The sequence below is a fragment of the Bombyx mandarina genome, chromosome 04 (assembly GCF_030267445.1).
Source record: "Bombyx mandarina strain Sakado chromosome 04, ASM3026744v2".
Lineage (NCBI taxonomy): Eukaryota > Metazoa > Arthropoda > Insecta > Lepidoptera > Bombycidae > Bombyx > Bombyx mandarina.
In genome coordinates, this window is record NC_143211.1 from 8,539,549 (window position 1) to 8,557,642 (window position 18,094).

Sequence of the window (18,094 nt, forward strand, 5' to 3'; positions counted from 1 at the left end):
GGATAAAGGAAAATAAGAAGAAATTCTAGATTACATAGTTCCAAAAATACTCTATACTAATCTGTAAATTTCAATAAAATAATAGTTTCTACCTTACAGTCGTATTCATTGGACATTTCCCCGATCCATTAACGGTGCTTTTAGGTACCACAAGCACCGGTCACCGTCCTCGTCGAACCCGAAGACATAGAAGATGGTTGGGCCAAACTAAGCGGTCGTAGTCACACATGAGCACCGCCAGATAATTCAGGGTATAGTTGGGCTGCCTTCAAGGTCAAATGTAAAATTAAGTATTTGCATAAAAACTATAATCTCATAATCACATAATGTCCACACTCCTTTACAAAAACATAATTATGAATGAACTTTGTATTCGTACGGTTTTTTTTTATTGCTTAGATGAGAGGACGAGCTCACAGCCCACCTGGTGTTAAGTGGTTACTGGAGCCCATAGACATCTACAACGTAAATGCGCCACCCACCTTGAGATATAAGTTCTAAGGTCTCAATTATAGTTACAACGGCTGCCCCACCCTTCAAACCGAAACGCATTACTGCTTCACGGCAGAAATAGGCAAGGTGGTGGTACCTACCCGTGCGGACTCACAAGAGGTCCTACCACCAGTAATTACGCAAATTATAATTTTGCGGGTTTCATTTTTATTACACGATGTTATTCCTTCACCGTGGAAATCAATCGTTAACATTTGTTGAGTACGTATTTCATTAGAAAAATTGGTACCCACCTGCGGGATTCGAACACCGGTGCATCGCTCAACACGAATGCACCGGACGTCTTATCCGTTAGGCCACGACGACTTCAAAGCCGCCGGATCTTCTGGGTCGTGTATCCGATCTGGTGATAGATTCTGCGAAGCACTGCTCTTGCTAGGGCCAGTGTTAGCAACACTCCGGTTTGAGCCCCGTGAGCTCACCTACATGTTTGGCTGAAGCTGAAATAGCCTCTCAAGGCTATCAGCATAGGTAAAAAAAAAGGACGTTTTAATATGAGGACCGCATGCGACAATGCGTCGAGCAGTCTACGTTGTAGCGTCACGTTTAAGGAAATTGTCTATAAAGTAATTTAAATCAGCTGGTACCGTGAGATACTATGCTTACAATCTTTGCAACACGTGCTGCAGCTAACAATAGCGATTCTTGCCTTTCGTGTATTGTTCCGGCACCAGTACTAACATAGACAGCATGCACCAGCTTTGTGGTTGCAGCGGCTGTGGCGCAGGTGGCGCACCACTCCTTGTTTCTAGTTAAACTCAATTGTTTGTATTTTACGGTTATTACTTAAGCTTCACAAAGGTGTTTATTATTTCATTTTTGTCTTCTCAAATTCTATTTTCCTGTTGTTATAACAATAACTAATGAAATAAAGAAAGAAACAGAATCATTTTTGCGCTTCCCAAAACCGATTCACCCAATTTTTTTTCTTGTCGTTTGTTGAAATATTATATTGTCAGGAACAGGTCTTGTTTACGGTGACGATTTCATATGTTTAAACATGTACGTATTTTAATGTAGGTACTATAAATATCCAAGCTCCCTACGCTAATCATAAGTTGACAATTTTATCTCGGTTAGGTAGGTTGCTATGTTTGAATACCTTTCAAACCATTTCAATAAAACGAATTACATTATTAAGCCAAGCTCAGAGTTGATAGATAATTAAAAACCACATCTAAATTGGTTCAGCCATTGTGGATCTCGGCGTGCACCAACGCACGCTTGTTTAAGTTACGATATCTTTTTATTATTTCTATAAACGTCTTTGGGTTACGTTTATTGTATGCTATGCTAGATAGTAATAGTTTATGGCAATGTATAACTATCAATTTGATTTTTGAAAAACTTAAATTAATAATAAATAAAAACAAAATATGGCAACATTGTTAAATATTGTAAATCATTGTCTTTGATTATGTGGATAACCTAGAAATAAAAGTCTATCCATCAATCACGAGAGGGTCAAAGCTGCACGCGGAAACCGAATGCTCACTATTAGTAGATATTTTTTATGAATTGTTTTTCTGTTTTGTATCATTAAGGATGGAAGTGTACGAGCCTACGTTGGTGGGCGCCGAAGTGACACGTTCCAACGGATTATTTCGACGAACCATTTATAATATGAGACTCGCAGACGCGGATTGCGGACGTCGGAATCTGCTGCTTTGTCATTGAAGTCAACCTGTTCTCTCGGGTTTGGGCTCGAGGCGAGCACAATGTAACATAACGGGCCACCTGATTAACCGTCGTTCCGGCCGGCTATGCAGATATCGCTGCCACGCCGCGCCGCACCGAGACACGCCGATCACTGATCATATTAATTTCAAATGATAGATTACTTTTCTAGAGTTAATGCCTTATTATGATATAGATAATAGCTCCGCGGGCAGTGATCTATCTCAAGTTTTAATAGAATAAAGCGGACTGTCTGAGTGCCGGTAACGTTCGATGATGCTGCACAGATAAATCTAATGCTGTGGGAAAAGTTGTATGTAGCTCACAAGTGTAATGGGTATTTGTACTTTGAATTTAAAGTATGCATTCAATGTAACCCATTAAAAAATAGTCTTCCTTTTTATGTTCTCGTTTGCTGTATCTTTGTAAGCAGGTGTAATTTTTATGACTGCGAAAACATATTTATGAAATATACCTAATTCTTGTTTCGTTATTTGTTTTATGAACGTTTTTTTTTATTTTTTTTTTATTGTTTAGGTGTGGACGAGCTCACAGCCCACCTGGTGTTGGTGTTAAGTGGTTACTGGAGCCCATAGACATCTACAACGTAAATGCGCCACACACCTTGAGATATAGTTCTAAGGTCTCAGTATTGTCACAACGGCTGCCCCACCCTTCAAACCGAAACGTATTACTGCTTCACGGCAGAAATAGGCGGGGCGGTGGTACCTACCCGTGCGGACTCACAAGAGGTCCTACCACCAGTAAAGTGTTTAGTATTTATTGCTTTAGATGCGAGAATCAGCACACAGCAACTTGGTATGAAGTGTTGATCACAGCCCATAGACAAAATAAAGTGAATGCCGAGATCAGAGATTATTTTATTTTAGTGCAACGGATGATTCGGATCGTCAAACTGGAATACATTACTCTTTTCCAGCAGAAATACTTACCAAGTGGTGGTTGATATCACTTGCTTGGCTCAGTTATGACGAGTAATATACCAGGAAACACCAATTTAAATTCTTCTAATAAAAAGTCTTCTGTGTTTGGATGAGATAAATCTAGGTCAATCGTCAGTGTCTAAATATACCTATATAATGGTTAAACTATGAAGATAGCACATTAAATAAGCCGCTTAAGAATGTATTATAAAGTAACGTTCTATATTATTTGTTTATTTAATTTGAGTTCATTTTTTACTTTACTCTTCCCTTTATCACACGTTATTTAGTTCAGAAAAAATCACTGGTGAAACAGGAGCCGGAATCATCCTTGATTTTCGTTTACACATTCGTATGTGTTACACTTGTAAAAAACGGGGCACCTTTTGCGACATCCGCTGTGAGTTCTCACGAGACAGGTACCTGCTTCCGTTCCTTCTTTTGTCACATGAATTTCGGAATAATTACCACAATGTGTGTAATCCTAAAGCCGTAATTGTAACATTCTAATATATTTTTTAAAAAGTATAACTCAAATTGAATACAAATATGTATGAAAAAACACTAGAATACGTGTCTGTATATTATTGCATAACAAATACTATTACAATATTAATTTATAGTTTTAACAAATATGATGTTATGATTTTAACACAATCATAAATTAATACGAAAGTAACTCTTTGTTTGTACGTTTTTATATTGAAACAAATTATCTGATTTTAACGTAATACAGTATGTACATATGTAGTGTAATTCCTGGAAAAAAAATAGTTAGCTTTAATACCACTGCTGAGCACGGATATCCGTCCGTATTGTACTTCTAAAATGTTGTTCATGTGAGTGAAGCTGCGGGCGGAATGTTAGTTCGAAAATAATCCTTAAAAAAGCAATTCAAAACATTAATATGAATAAGAAATACGTTATAAAAAAAACATGCAAATTAGTAACTGTGCATATAAAAGTTGGTATTAAAATTCTATCAAAAGTTCTCATTGAATATGTAACAACAAATCTATTGTAACGTAAGATAATTTTATGCGGAAGCCTTGGGATGCGGAATATTTTAGTATTGCTACAAAAGTAATTGAGGAAGCAATTTGGCAGGTTGCGACACGAGAGTCGTCTGGAGTGCAGGAACTAGTTCATGACAACAAGTTGTATTCACGCGGACGGAACGGGGTGCGCACATGGGAACCAGGCGTACAGTCGCGCATACGCAAATTGGCCCAGTTCCTGTTTTAAAATGCAAATATATATACGTAAAATAGTTCATTTTCGCTACATACCATATACCATCCGATATTGAAGCGAACTTTCCTCTAAGGTCTGTTTCGTACGGTATTATACGTACTTACGGGTAGGTACCACCACCCCGCCTATTTCTACCGTGAAGCAGTAATGCGTTTCGTTTTGAAGGAGGGGGGGGGGGGGGCAGCCGTTGTAATTATACTTGAGACCTTAGAACTTATATCTCAAGGTGGGTGGCGCATTTACGTTGTAGATGTCTATCGGATCCAGTAACCACTTAACACCAGGTGGTCTGTGAACTCGTCCACTCATCTTAGCAATAAAAAAAAAAAACTTTCCAAATATCACGGTACGGTATTATACGTACTCCTTCAAACGAGGGTTGAAAAAGTGGTTATTAGTTAGGCTGCATTTCTGATGGCCTTGAGGAATCGGACAACTCACCGTCAGTAAGGTTGCACGCATTTGCTTCCACTACAAAAAATATGTAACAAAGAAACACGTACTCTAAATCCAATTGCTTGTGGATTTTTATTTAATGTCAAGTAAAGTTAGCATAGAGAATATCCCAAGACACCAATACACACCGGTCATTGTAGAGATCCGACATAATGCCAACCCTCGGAAACTTGTGATCAATTGTTTGCCGAGAGAAATGAATCGGAGAAAAAAAAATGGTCTTTCCCAAACGCATCGTGAGAAATCGTCAAATGTGCTCCGTATTCATTAAACACTCAGGAATCAATAATATCGGATTACGAGTGGCTGGACTTTTTGAACTATTTAAACTGGCCGTTTATTATGAATGCGGTTTAATTTGAAAAGAATATTAAGAGTGCAAGTTTGTTGAAAAATCATCATTTAATTCTCGAATGTTAATCTGTGTAGGTAATGTGGTATGGTCTTGGGATGTTTCAGAGTCAAAGAGCTCTGAAATACCGTCCCTCCATCCAACCATCTTTTTCCCATGATTTGTAAGCGGAGTAAAATGCTCCTACGGCTTTACAAAGCTTGCATACGGCCAGTTATGTCAGATGCGAGTGTGGTTTTCACTCAAGCGGCCCGAACACACACAGACACCCTCCAGACCTCGACGGAACGGTACCTCGATAAGGCTATGCCTCATGATAATCGCCTCATCGTTGCCGCCGTTGACTACTCCCCGACTTCGCTTCACGCACTAGTCACCGCCCTAGACCAAAGACATTTCCTTACGAACCTCTTGGCTGGGTCCGTGCTCGCCCACTTGTCTTGGTGAATCTGGAAAGGCTACCGTAATGCTTCCTTCTTAAAAAATATACCGTCTTTTTTATTGAAAATATTCATTGTTATTATAAACATTAAGTTAATATATTGCGTACCTATTGTAAAAACATCATAATCTCTCATTAGTAAAAGTATGACTACTCAATAGCTACAAAATTAAATACTGTTTTATAGATAAAAAAAATCATATCTTATTAATAATTTTAAATACGCTCCGAATGCAGAACTTTGTTTTACTTTATTGTATAATTTATTTTACCTCAACAGATTTGATGAGATCAATTTTAGCTATCCGTACCCATTGCTACAAATATTAAAATTTGTGGATTTGTATTTAATTTTTTGGATTATATACAACCTATCCAAACGGGTTGAATACCTGCAAAGTTGTTTTTGTCACTTCCGACATCGTTTCCCACGAAACTTCAAAAATCACACGAGTACATTCAATGAAAAAGTGTACTTCGAGTAGTGTGGGTCAGATTCACTGTCTTAGAAAATAATTAATAGGAAAACAGTTTTTTTTTTCGGTTCTCATATGATATCAAAGTACTTTTACGGTTTAATCTTGTGCTTTTTATTGTCATTATATTATTTCTACGTTTCATCACTTCTTTTGGGATGGTCTTTAGTTTTTGTGATCACGGGTGACTCCGTGACCGTAGGTCTAATTATGTTTACAGTTCGCGAAAAACAATACTATAATATTAATATGTTTCCAGCTACATTAGGCCTAAGAACTTATGAACATTATGCCAGATAATTATAACAATAAATTTGAGTGCATTAAGTAGATAACGTGAAACGGCCCACACGTTGTTAAGTTGTAAATGTCACTTGCTTCTGTCTATACAAACGCTTTACTGAATTTAAAGCACATTTCTTGGTTATCATTTGTCACCATTAAAACTAACATAAGTACTCGCCATTGGGTGTGAGATATTTCTATGTACAATAATAAATTATGTTTATATTAACAATAAGTGCTTGTGACTGATCTTACTCTCTGTGAAGCGATAATGTATACACTCGTTGCGACAAATCACGTTACCGTACATGCTACTTGATTAATGTTTAGGATTCTAACTGACATTTCGTATGCACATGGTATCACTTTATTCTTAAAAAAAAGGTTCATTTCATTAGTTCATTAGAAGAATTTGGTTAGTGTCGTTGATCTTTCCTGCGTTATATGAGTTTCATTCTTTTTCTTTTGTGATTTAGTCTATTTATGATTAAGTAAGCATTAGAAAATGACGTATTTGATTATATGAAAGTGAACAATTGACGAGCTAGCACCAGCCCACCCACTCGGCTCACATCTGATCGAACAACTTTCTATCCTTTTTTGTTCAAATTCAAAAGGGTAATCTGACATGCACGAATGATTTGCGACAATTGTCAATCATCCTACTACTTATGAATAAAGCTGAGATGCGAATAATTACCTAAATACTTATGCAAATTGAAACGCACGTGTCGCCGTTAGAAAGTGGTAAGAAAAATAGTGGGTTGTTCGAGATGTGAGCGTAGTGATAGGCGAGTGTGGACGCAGGGAGGCGGGTGAGAGGCTGTGGCCGGTAGCAGCGATGTGCGTCATGCGTCAAAAACAAATGCTCCTGTTTGACAGATACAATCTGCGCCCGCGCGCTGACCACTGTCAGCACTGCGCTCTATTGTGACAGCTATAAACTGTGCCAAAAAGAAAAGTAATTACAGTTATCCGGTTACCTTTTTAGTTCACTAACTGCATTATTCATGGTATCTATTAATACACATTTCTTTTATCTCGTGATAATCTCGTGACATATTTTTTAATTTAATATCCTTAATTCACCTAAGATTTCTTTGTTGTTTGTTGTGCTTTGACTTGAGACTAGATTTGTTAATAGTAATTCACGTACCTACATAGAAAAACCTTTATTTAGCGAAAATACTAAACTTGAAGAGTGCTTAAAATGAGAGATTCGTTTATTTTAGGTGATAATTGATTAATTTTCGTGCTATTTGATATTCGTAATGTGGTAATATATCGATGTTCGTAATTTCTTCATGGTTAGGCTTCATTTGGGTCATTTTTTAAATATTTGGTTTATTTGCTCTTTAAATTATTGAGGGAAGATATTAAGAAAATAATCAGACATAAGCCATTGAATTATAATGCCCAAATGACCACTAGTATACCAAGACCCAAGATTTACTACTAACAGAAGATGTCTGAAATCCGCGTCCGCGCTCTAATAAGTACGTTGTATCATAGCATAATCTAATTCTAAATATAGTTACATTGCGATGAGTTAAAAATCAGTGGTAAGAACAATCCCTACATCCTGTATATTAAAACGATTAAATCGTGCCTAAGCGTTATGGTATACGCTCGGGGTCATTCTGTGAATTATAGTGAGGTTCCGTTAGGCTGTTGTTTATGAAATTGATCGACTACCGTCCGCGAGTGACGAAAGCAGACCACTTCGTGATCGACGGTGCTCCCGAATCAATGCTAAACACAGTTGTCTCGGTCTTATCTTTCCGTCTCGATTGTCTTGGCGACTACTTACAGAGGAATTTTAATTCGTTAAGTTTTTTTTTGTATTCGCTCGTTTTATCTCGATTATCTATCAATCTGTTTATATCATGTCTAGGAAGTGTTAATGGAAAGAAAAAAATTCAAGCTTAATTCAGATATTAAAAACATTTTTAATAGATAGTGAACCATAATGATCGTAAATTTAATTAGCAGAAAGTAAAGAGTTTGCTAATATGTTTTTAATTGTGAGCTGATTTATCTTTCAGCAAAATAGAAAAAATAAAGCTCGGTGTTTATTAGGTGTCTTAAAAAAGTGTCCCAGTTTCGGGACTGGTATCACTCGCATACGAAGGACGCAAAACCGCATTATCACAAATATAATTTAAAATTGGAACTACAATATGACATACCGAGTGTATGATGCTTCCGAAGGCAAAGTACCTTAACGGAGCTTACTTACTTACGGGGTCGTCGTACTCCCTTACGGGGGCACGGAGCGGGCCTCGGGGTAAACCCCACTACCCGGGCAGACGCTCCCTGCCACACAGGGCAGGGGTGAAATAGATGCAAGACTGGATTGGGGGGAGGGCTGTTCGCAGCGTGCTTCGGCACACTCACATCGACAAAAATACATACATATATATAATACGACGGGCTTGATGATGCAGGAGGAGTGATGCCCGTGGACGGCGCTCCCCGGCGCCGGCTGCTGTCCTCTGCTTCCTAATGCTAAGAATTTTTTTTTTTTTTTTTTTTTTTTTTTTTTTCCCTTACTATCTAACTACAACTAACCTAAAGCTAACTAAACTACTATATACATACAGGGACAACAGTCAGCAACCTTGGGGCCCGCCACCGGCCCCATGCCGCGGCCCCACCTCTACAAACCAGAGGAGGAGCCGCGGCACTAGTTTGGCGCTCACCCGTTCTGGGCTCCCCAAAAGGGGAAGACCATCGCGGGGAGGGACCGATATTAAACACTCCCCAGACGGGGGAGTGGTCCACCCAACGGGGGTGGGAAATGGGTCCCCATAAGGGGGCACCCCAACGATGTGGGGGGACATGACGAGTGTGGACAGCTCAGTCCCATGGGGGCACTCATTATGAGCACTCCCATATCACTCCGATTAAGCCGACTATCTTACCATAGCCGGGGGTTCCAGTAGCTCCCTTGGTAGCGCCCGACCATCAGGTGGTCTGGCGTGCAAGGGAGCTATATTGTGGAGGTGCTCGTGGGGTCCACCGTCAGCCCGCTCGTAAAGATTACGAGCTAGCCTCCGGATGAACTCCTCGAGCGACTCCACATCCGGATCCCGGGCGATTACGTCATTTCTGACGTAACGCCCTGCTCCGACTATCGTGCGAAGAGCCAGATTTTGCTGGACCTGTAACCTCGCCCGCATACCCTGCGGGATGAGGTGATACCAGGCCTCAGCTGCGTACGTGATACGGGAACGGACATACGTCTTATAAATGCCGAGCTTAGTCCTGACCGGCAACCTGGAGGCCAACACCGGCCGGAGGAGGAATCTCGCACAGCGAGCGGCCGCCAACGCCTTATTGGCGTGGGCGGTCATCCTCAAACTCCGGTCGATATCGACCCCCAAGTACCGGACGCTGGATCTAAACTCGACATTAGCGCCACGGAGACTGAGCTGTCCCGGGACGACTGTTGTGCGGACCGGACCGAAGAGGATAGCCGCAGTCTTCCCCACGTTGACCGCGACCCTCCATCGGTCCAGCCACTGGGGCAGTAAGTCCAAAAGCCTCTGCATCCTCAGAATGGCCGCAGAGGGGACGTTGGATGACGAGAAGTAGGCGCTGTCGTCGGCAAACAGCGCCAACTTCACGTCTACTTCCCACGCTTGGAGGTTACCCTCGAGCGTGGGAATGTCGTTGGTGTAGATAGCGTAGAGGAATGGAGCCAGGACGCTTCCCTGAGGAACTCCGGCCGTGACTGGGCGCACCGACGACTTGGCGCCCTCGACCGCGACAAAGAAGGATCTTCCCTCCAGGTACGACCCCAGCAGTCGCACGTAGGCGTGCTGGAGATCCGTGTTCTGCACCAGCTTGTGGATCAGTCCCGCATGCCAGACACGGTCGAAGGCTTTCTCGATATCGAGAAAGACTGCGGCCGTGTACTGGCGTGCGTTGGACCGATCCGCCAAGTGATGCATGACGCGGACCAATTGCAGCGTTGTCGAGTGACCGCTGCGAAACCCGAACTGCTCGGGTCTGGGAAGGATGTGCGGCGACACCCTTCTCAGCAGCAGCCTCTCGCACAACTTGCCCACATGCGACAGCAAGGTGATCGGACGGTAACTGGAGGGATTTCTCCTATCCTTGCCGGGTTTGGGCAAGGCGATAACCTTGCCCAATTTCCAAATTCCCGGGAAGTGTCCTGTGGACAGAATGGAATTGAACAGCCGTGTCATGTATGACACGACCGTTTCAGGGAAGTGGAAGAATGCGAGGGAGGGAATACCGTCCTCACCCGGCGCCTTGCGCCTCTTCATCCGCTTGATGGAGAGGCGCAATTCACTGGGAGTGATGAAAACATCATCTCCCAACGGTGGCACCGGGGAGGAGAGTAGGTTCGCTACGCTCTCTTCCACCGATTGGTGGAATGCGGCCTCAGAGGGTGCAGAGTCATTTGGAACGAACTGCCGCTCCAGCATTGCGGCCAGGACATCGGCGCGGGCCTGAGCCGAGAAGCATCGGTTGCCCCTCTCGTCCACGAGTGGACAAGTCGGGGCAGGCCGATTTGAGAGCTGGCGGTAAAGTCGGTGGAGGGACACAGAAGAGGGGTCCTCACGGGCCTCCTCAATCCGTTCCTCCCACGTGTAGCCCCGGAAGGAGCTAATCTTCGCCGCCAACTCCGCTTCCAACTCATTAAGCTCGCGCTTGATCCTGGGACAACGAGTTGTCGCCCAGAGCCTCCTCAGGCCCCTCTTCCGGCGAATGATCGCCTTCAGATGGGCCGGGAGTCTACCTCTGGGCCCGCCGCTGGGCACAAGAGTCGTCGCCTGGTCGATCGCTCCCCTGATGGAGTCGACAAGGCGGACTGCCGCATCGTCGACCCCATCAGGGGTATTGGGGTCCTGAATCACGGGAAGGTCGACAAGTCGTCTCTTAAAGAGCTCCCAGTCGACCTTCGGTCGTAGGGGCGAAAAAATGTGGAACGCTTTACGATTTTGCGTGTCATCCTTGCGCAGGGGCCATGCTAATCTTCTCTGTATCGTTCCAACTTTAGTATATGTACTGCCGAAGCAAGTACCTTAACGTAGCGAGCACATTACCTCTAGTAATACTACAGATAGTAACTACTACGGACGTGTGATGGGATGGTGATAGAGTAGTAGATCAAATGTAACTAGGGTTCGCTGACCCGAGTTTTCCTATTATCATATTAGAACATTAATTACTAGGCCTAGAATGTATTTTTCGTGACAAACTGTTTTTACCAGTCTAAACGGAGATTTGGGTGGTAAAATCAAAAATAATTTAGTTCCAACCAAATTTGGCCTTCTTTTGATAGCGTAGATGGGTGAACGAGTTCACGGCCCGACTAGTGTTATGTGGTTATCTGAGACCAAATTTACTACAACGTGAATGCTGCTATCCGACTTGCGCCATGAGATCGAACTGTTAATTTGATAATAATATATAACGACAAAAGATAATGGTTATCACATCCTATAAGCCGAAACACCTGACTGCTTCGCGGCAGAAATGGTGAGCGGCGGCGGCGAGATGGTGACCCGTGTAAGTCTAATGTGCTTTACCGCCCGTAATTACGCAAATTTATAAAATTTATGGGATTCTTTTTTTTTTTAAACGATGTCGTCATGAATCTCGTTCGTATCAAATCGTATCGTGTCAAAGTAAATTTATCACTGGTTGAAAAAAGAACCACAGTTCTAAGAAGAACCGGTGATACAAACCTGGCCAGTTGAGCGTCTTGTGTGATCAATATGTATCTAAATGAACAAAGAGAAAACAGATTAGCGCCTTTTTCTCCTGTATTTGTCAATTTCCTTTTTTTTATTAGCAACTTTTCTTAGTGTTAATGATTAGGAAAAGGTGGAAAGGATTTTCACCACCTGCTACAAGAAAAAATTACAATAAAACAAACGAAAAAAGGAATTATATAAAATAGATGTAAATATTGAGGTGTCGGTGGTTGTGGTCGAATTCTGTCTACTGGGTGAACACTGCCTTTTTTCTCAATCTATAAAACAGGATGGTTTTTATTGGTACAAAATAAAAGTATAATAATATTTTATTTAAATTATAAAGATAAAAAAAACAAGCGTAAAATAAAAAGTCGAAAAGGGCTCTTTCTGGTGAAGTGCTATTATTACATTAAGTAAATAATTTATAGTTGTTAACTTTTTATAATATGCCATTTTTAATACAAAATACAAAAAAGCAACTTCTCTTTTAATTCGTGGCTTAACCTTTATATTATTATTTAAGATGTTTACCTTTCGAAATAAATTAAACTCCCAAGGATTTAAATGTTATTATGTATTTCTTTTTTGGAAGTGTCAATTAATAATTATTTGTAAAGTAAGAAGTATTTATTATATAGATAGGAACTTACTTTTAAAATGTGATCTCTGTATTAAGTAAAATATTGGAATTTTAAGTTTATTAGTTGAAAAAAATCGAGTGCAAATACATTTTTTAACGTGACAACGTCTTATAATTCGATGGAGCCGGCTGCACGCACGAAAAAACTTGACTCATGCGGCGTAACCTCGCTCTGAGGCGTTCCATTTAAGGCTTGAAGCGCAAGCGAGAGCGCGCAACGAGCGACAAAGAGGCACAATCGGCCTTCGCGCTCGGCAGCGTTCGACATCGGTCTCTCTCCTACTTGAGTGAGCGATGCATTCGCGTGGACAGCTGCTATACAATAATAAATTTACATGTTTTCGTCATGTATGATGTTCAGTGAAAAGTTAATGTGGTGTCAATTGTCCATACAAAATATCTATCAAACAAATAAAATTAAAATTTTCTTTTGTAAAATGAAAGCATTCCATCAGTATTTTCTTATGACGTTGTCACGTTCAACTATCGTCAGTAAGCCGACTTTACAGACAACCGATTTTTTTTTAATTATGGACCACAAAAAAGTTTAGAGTTTCCAAAATCAAGTGCCCTAAAAACCTTTAAGGCTTTCGGTACCTTATAAATTCACCAATGAGCCTTATACAATTAAGAGCAATATGTGGTAATCACAATTTTATTTTTATATCCATAAAAAGGTTTTACGGTTAGCCAGTATCTATATATTAATACGTGAAGCAAAAACTTTGTATCCCTTATTACGAAAATTCTGCGGTCGGAGGAGTATGAAATTTTCCACACTTATAGAGAATATAGAGAAGAAGTGCACAATGCTAATATTTTTTTTAAATAATGCATAAAAGATACATTAAATCAATAAAGAAAACATTACACACACTACATACCATGTATTTGACGCACACACGCATGCATACTATTTATTGTGCAACTTTTGTTCTTGACGTCTGTTGTCAAATTGAGAATAGATTAAATAATGTTTGTCTTTGTTAATATTTTTTATAGTGTAGTCTTGGCGAAATTTGTGATTATAGAAGTATAAAATACAATCATAATAGTGTACAAACTTACAATTCCAATTAATTATAGTCGAATTTCGACTACTGCGGGACCTCTAGTCTATTTAATTACATGTACACAATTAGGTGATTTTGAGCACTACATTAGTTCATTGCTAAATTTACACGAAATAATACTCGACCAATATATTAGCTTCTGATCCGTAATTCGTATAACAATCGTAATTCGAAATACGAAAACGAACAACAAATGCACAATAAATGCGTTATCTTTGTTTCCCAAAGCAGATATTTTACGGCCTCTGTGGACTACATTATTGCTGATCATAATGATATCCAACCAGAGACTTTATCTTTATTGCCTTTCTATCTGTGTGCATGTTTGCTTTCTATCCGTATGTCAATTTAAAATCAAAATACACGCACGTAAGAGATCGAATCAATTGTATAGCATTCTTATTGTATTTTGTATCTGCTCTATTATAATTATGTTTAGTTTAACTGCAATTGTTCTACTAATAAAATATTTAAGAAACAAATAAGCATTTATCGGCATCACAGGTCTCAAACATTCAAGATACAATTTATGAATTGAAAACTGAAATTGGAATTAGCACTAATGTATTTATACGTAACTATAATTTAATACGATCATTTATGAACTTATATTTGTTTTGGTGAGTTTGTAAGCAGATCTTTGTATTGTGTAGGTTACACATGATCTTATTTCACTATAAAGATTGCGCACCAAGGTATGTATGTGGGTATATTTACGTAAGTAATACTAACAAGTAAAACTGTATATCAATAAATAAATATGTTTGCTAAATTGGTAAGGTTGGTAAATCATTCAATTAGACCACAGATGTATTATAGCTTCTTACGTGCACTCAGTTTATTTTAAGACTAGCTTTTGCTCGCGACTTCGCGTGAAATAGTTACTTTGGCATAACGCTAAATTTTATCCATGACTTCATTTACGTAGAAAGTGAAAATATTTTTAATTAATAGAATGTTAAGGAGCTATTTAAGGTACCAAAATCAGGCTTTTTAACCAACTTCAGAAGAGGAAGTTATCGATTTTTTATCTATGGATGTTCACCGATTTCTCGAGAATGTTTGAACCGATTCGTTTGTTTGAAAGGTAGACTTCCCGAATGGTCCTGTAATCATCAACGTATTTATTTGGATAGGGATTAATATCCTCATATTTTCATGTTGTATTTGTTATTTTAGCTGTTCTACACACACTCATCACTTTTAATTATTATTCTCATAATCCTCTCGCAGGTCTGCTGGAAGAGATTTCTTAAAGCAATAAGCAGTGCTTTTGTACATAATTTTCCTATTACTCTGTACGATGTCTTCCTTTTTGTGTGTACATAAATAAATAAATAAAAAATAAAAATATCATCTTCAAACACCTTCACAAATAATGCTTTATTTTAGAGCAAATTTGGTTAGGATAAGAAACGCTATAGTGAGCCAACCTTAAAATATAGACATATGCTGTCGCACTTTTTTTAGAGCTTTTAAAGGGGATCATATTTTTTTTATTGCCCTTGTAGGCGGACGAGCGTACGGCCCACCTGGTGGTGAGTGGTTACCGTCGCCCATAGACTTCAGCAATGCCAGGGGCAGAGCCAAGCCGCTGCCTATCGAAATTTTGTCATACATTATTTTAGCGAAACCTAACCGTTTCCAGCGGAAGCTCTCAAAAAGGAAAAATACCCTGATTTTGAAGCATTCTTTATTGGTGCTCCGCTTGTATTGGTCTTAGCATGAGATTATAGCCTATAGCCTTCTTCAATAAATGAGATATCTGACACTGAAAGCTTTTTTCAAATCGGAGCAGTAGTTCCTGAGATTAGCGCGTTCAAACAAACCAACATACTAACTCTTCAGCTTTTTATTATTAGTACAGATTAGTATAGATAAGATTTATTTAAATAATTGTGCTAAAAATTACTGTACAAGAAATCAGTACTCCAAGAATCACACTAATTCGCGTAAAAGCTGTCTTTGTACAAAATAGATGTAGATTTATGCTAACGATTACCTTAGCGTGAGTAATGCAGTTCTCAAAGGCATTTTTATGCCATTAATAGGTTAGCAAATTTGTTAGTTTTGTAATCTAAATGTTTGTAGTAAACAATTATTTGATTTACTATAGTGAACTATTTCAATAATGTACTCTTATTCGTTATTTATAATATTTCGGAAGCGACTTTTACTTTTTGCAACTGAGTTTTATTCTGATTTATTTTATTTCTTTAATTTAAATTACTTTTTTTTAACAGAACAACAACATTTCTTTTTTAAATATTATACGATTGATTTGTAAACCACTACCTTATACCGTTTCGAGATAACATGTGTGTACTCTAATCGAAAAGATTTTTTTTTTCAATCTTACGGTGAGCAGTGATCACATAACGACAGGGCTATGAGAGTCATCAGCTACGCACGTAGTATCCCACAATCTACATACCACAGTTAATATAAATGGAAGCTGTCTCATTCGCCCTGAATATTTCCCCGTGCGTAGGTGACGCGAAAAAAAAAGTGGAAAGGTATCATCATGTCAGAGGGTTGTTCGCGCACGGTCAACGATTTACATTCCTCACGACTCGGGGTCGGCGTGTCGGGTCGGTCGGGTCGATGTCTATAAATGTATATAGGGGACGATTGTAAAAAATCGTGACCGAAGAAATCATTAGTAATTTACTGAACCTGTGGTTTCTTGTGACGGAATGTCTTTTTATGGCAGTTCCAAGGATTCTTTTGCGAGAGCAGCCTAAACTGAGTGTTTAGTGATGTGTAATTTAATCTTATGAAGATGTACGTTTGAATAGTCTACATTTTGGTAAAATGTACACTTTTTTGTATATTTTCAACAATACAGTAAGAAGGTTAATCAAAAACAATTTAGTTGAATAAATAACTTTTAATGCATCTAAGGTTTATTTGATTTACCCTGAATTGAATTTAAGTGAGATGCTACAGCAAGTACGCGATTTACTTGTTCTAGCCATCAGCGTTCCATAAAAACCGCTAATTATGTATTATAATCTGTAGCAAATGATGATTAGAAATGAATGCAACATCATGCATAAATGTATTAGTGTCGTTAAAAGACATAGAAGATGGTTGGGCCAAACTAAGCGGTCGTAGTCACACATGAGCACCGCCAGATAATTCAGGGTATAGTTGGGCTGCCTTCAAGGTCAAATGTAAAATTAAGTATATGCATAAAAACTATAATCTCATAATCACATAATGTCCACACTCATTTACAAAAACATAATTATGAATGAACTTTGTATTCGTACGGTTTTTTTTATTGCTTGGCTGGGTGGACGAGCTCACAGCCCACCAGGTGTTAAGTGGTTATTGGAGCCCATAGACATCCACAATGTAAATCCGCCACCCACCTTGAAATATAAGTTCTAAAGTCTCAGTATAGTTACAACGGCTGCCCCACCCTTCAATCCGAAACGCATTACTGCTTCACGGTGGTGCCCACCCGCGCGGACTCACAAGAGGTCCTACCACCAGTAATCAAGAGGTCCTACCACCAGTAAGCAAGTTCTAAACATGCTTTGTTTTTATAGTTACTTCTCCCGGTTTCTAATCGATAAGCTGACACTATATTTTATCGTGATTACTACCTGAACTATCATTAACCTAAAGGCCATACTTGTTAATATGATCAAAACAAGGAAGTAATCAGAAACTAAAAATAAAAAAGTACAAAAAATATGCTCCAGGTGAGGCTCGAACTCACAACCCCGGCATTGCTCACGAAAACTGTCTTATAAGTACCGTGCGCTAACCAATTGCGCCACTGGAGCGTCGGCATGTTTGTCGAAATTATAAAAGCATATTTACATCAATTATTTTATCAGAGTCATGACTCATAATTACAGTAACGCGCATTTATTTTACCATGGTGTTTGATGGCGATTTCATTATGGGCATTTTGTACATATTTAGTAAGATATCTCTGTGGCTATGTATGCTTACCGGAAATACCGATAAACAGTTCCGCTGCTTATCTTTAACTTATTTATTCTATGCTAACTTCATTATATTCTATTTAACCTTATTATTATTATAATATTATTTATCCTAGTAAATATATGGTAGGTGTATGTATTATTGTAATATGTACAAGCACATTCAGATCGGGTAAGTAAAAATTTGCCACATCATGATAACAATGAATGGCAACATAATTTTAGCCCCTCGTGCGAACTAATAAATAATTATGTAAGTAGAAACTTACATGAATGATTCTTTGC

General features: G+C 39.2%; 2 non-coding genes across 2 annotated transcripts; both read right to left on the reverse strand.

The window, feature by feature from the left end:
• Window positions 1-11,348: 11,348 nt before the first annotated feature.
• LOC114243256 (U6 spliceosomal RNA) lies at window positions 11,349-11,455 on the reverse strand. The gene has a single exon (XR_003624687.2). It is a non-coding gene; the product is annotated as a U6 spliceosomal RNA (small nuclear RNA).
• Window positions 11,456-17,552: 6,097 nt separating this feature from the next.
• On the reverse strand, window positions 17,553-17,644 carry TRNAI-UAU (transfer RNA isoleucine (anticodon UAU)). The gene is given in 2 exon segments: window positions 17,553-17,588; window positions 17,607-17,644. It is a non-coding gene; the product is annotated as a tRNA-Ile (tRNA).
• Window positions 17,645-18,094: the final 450 nt, after the last annotated feature.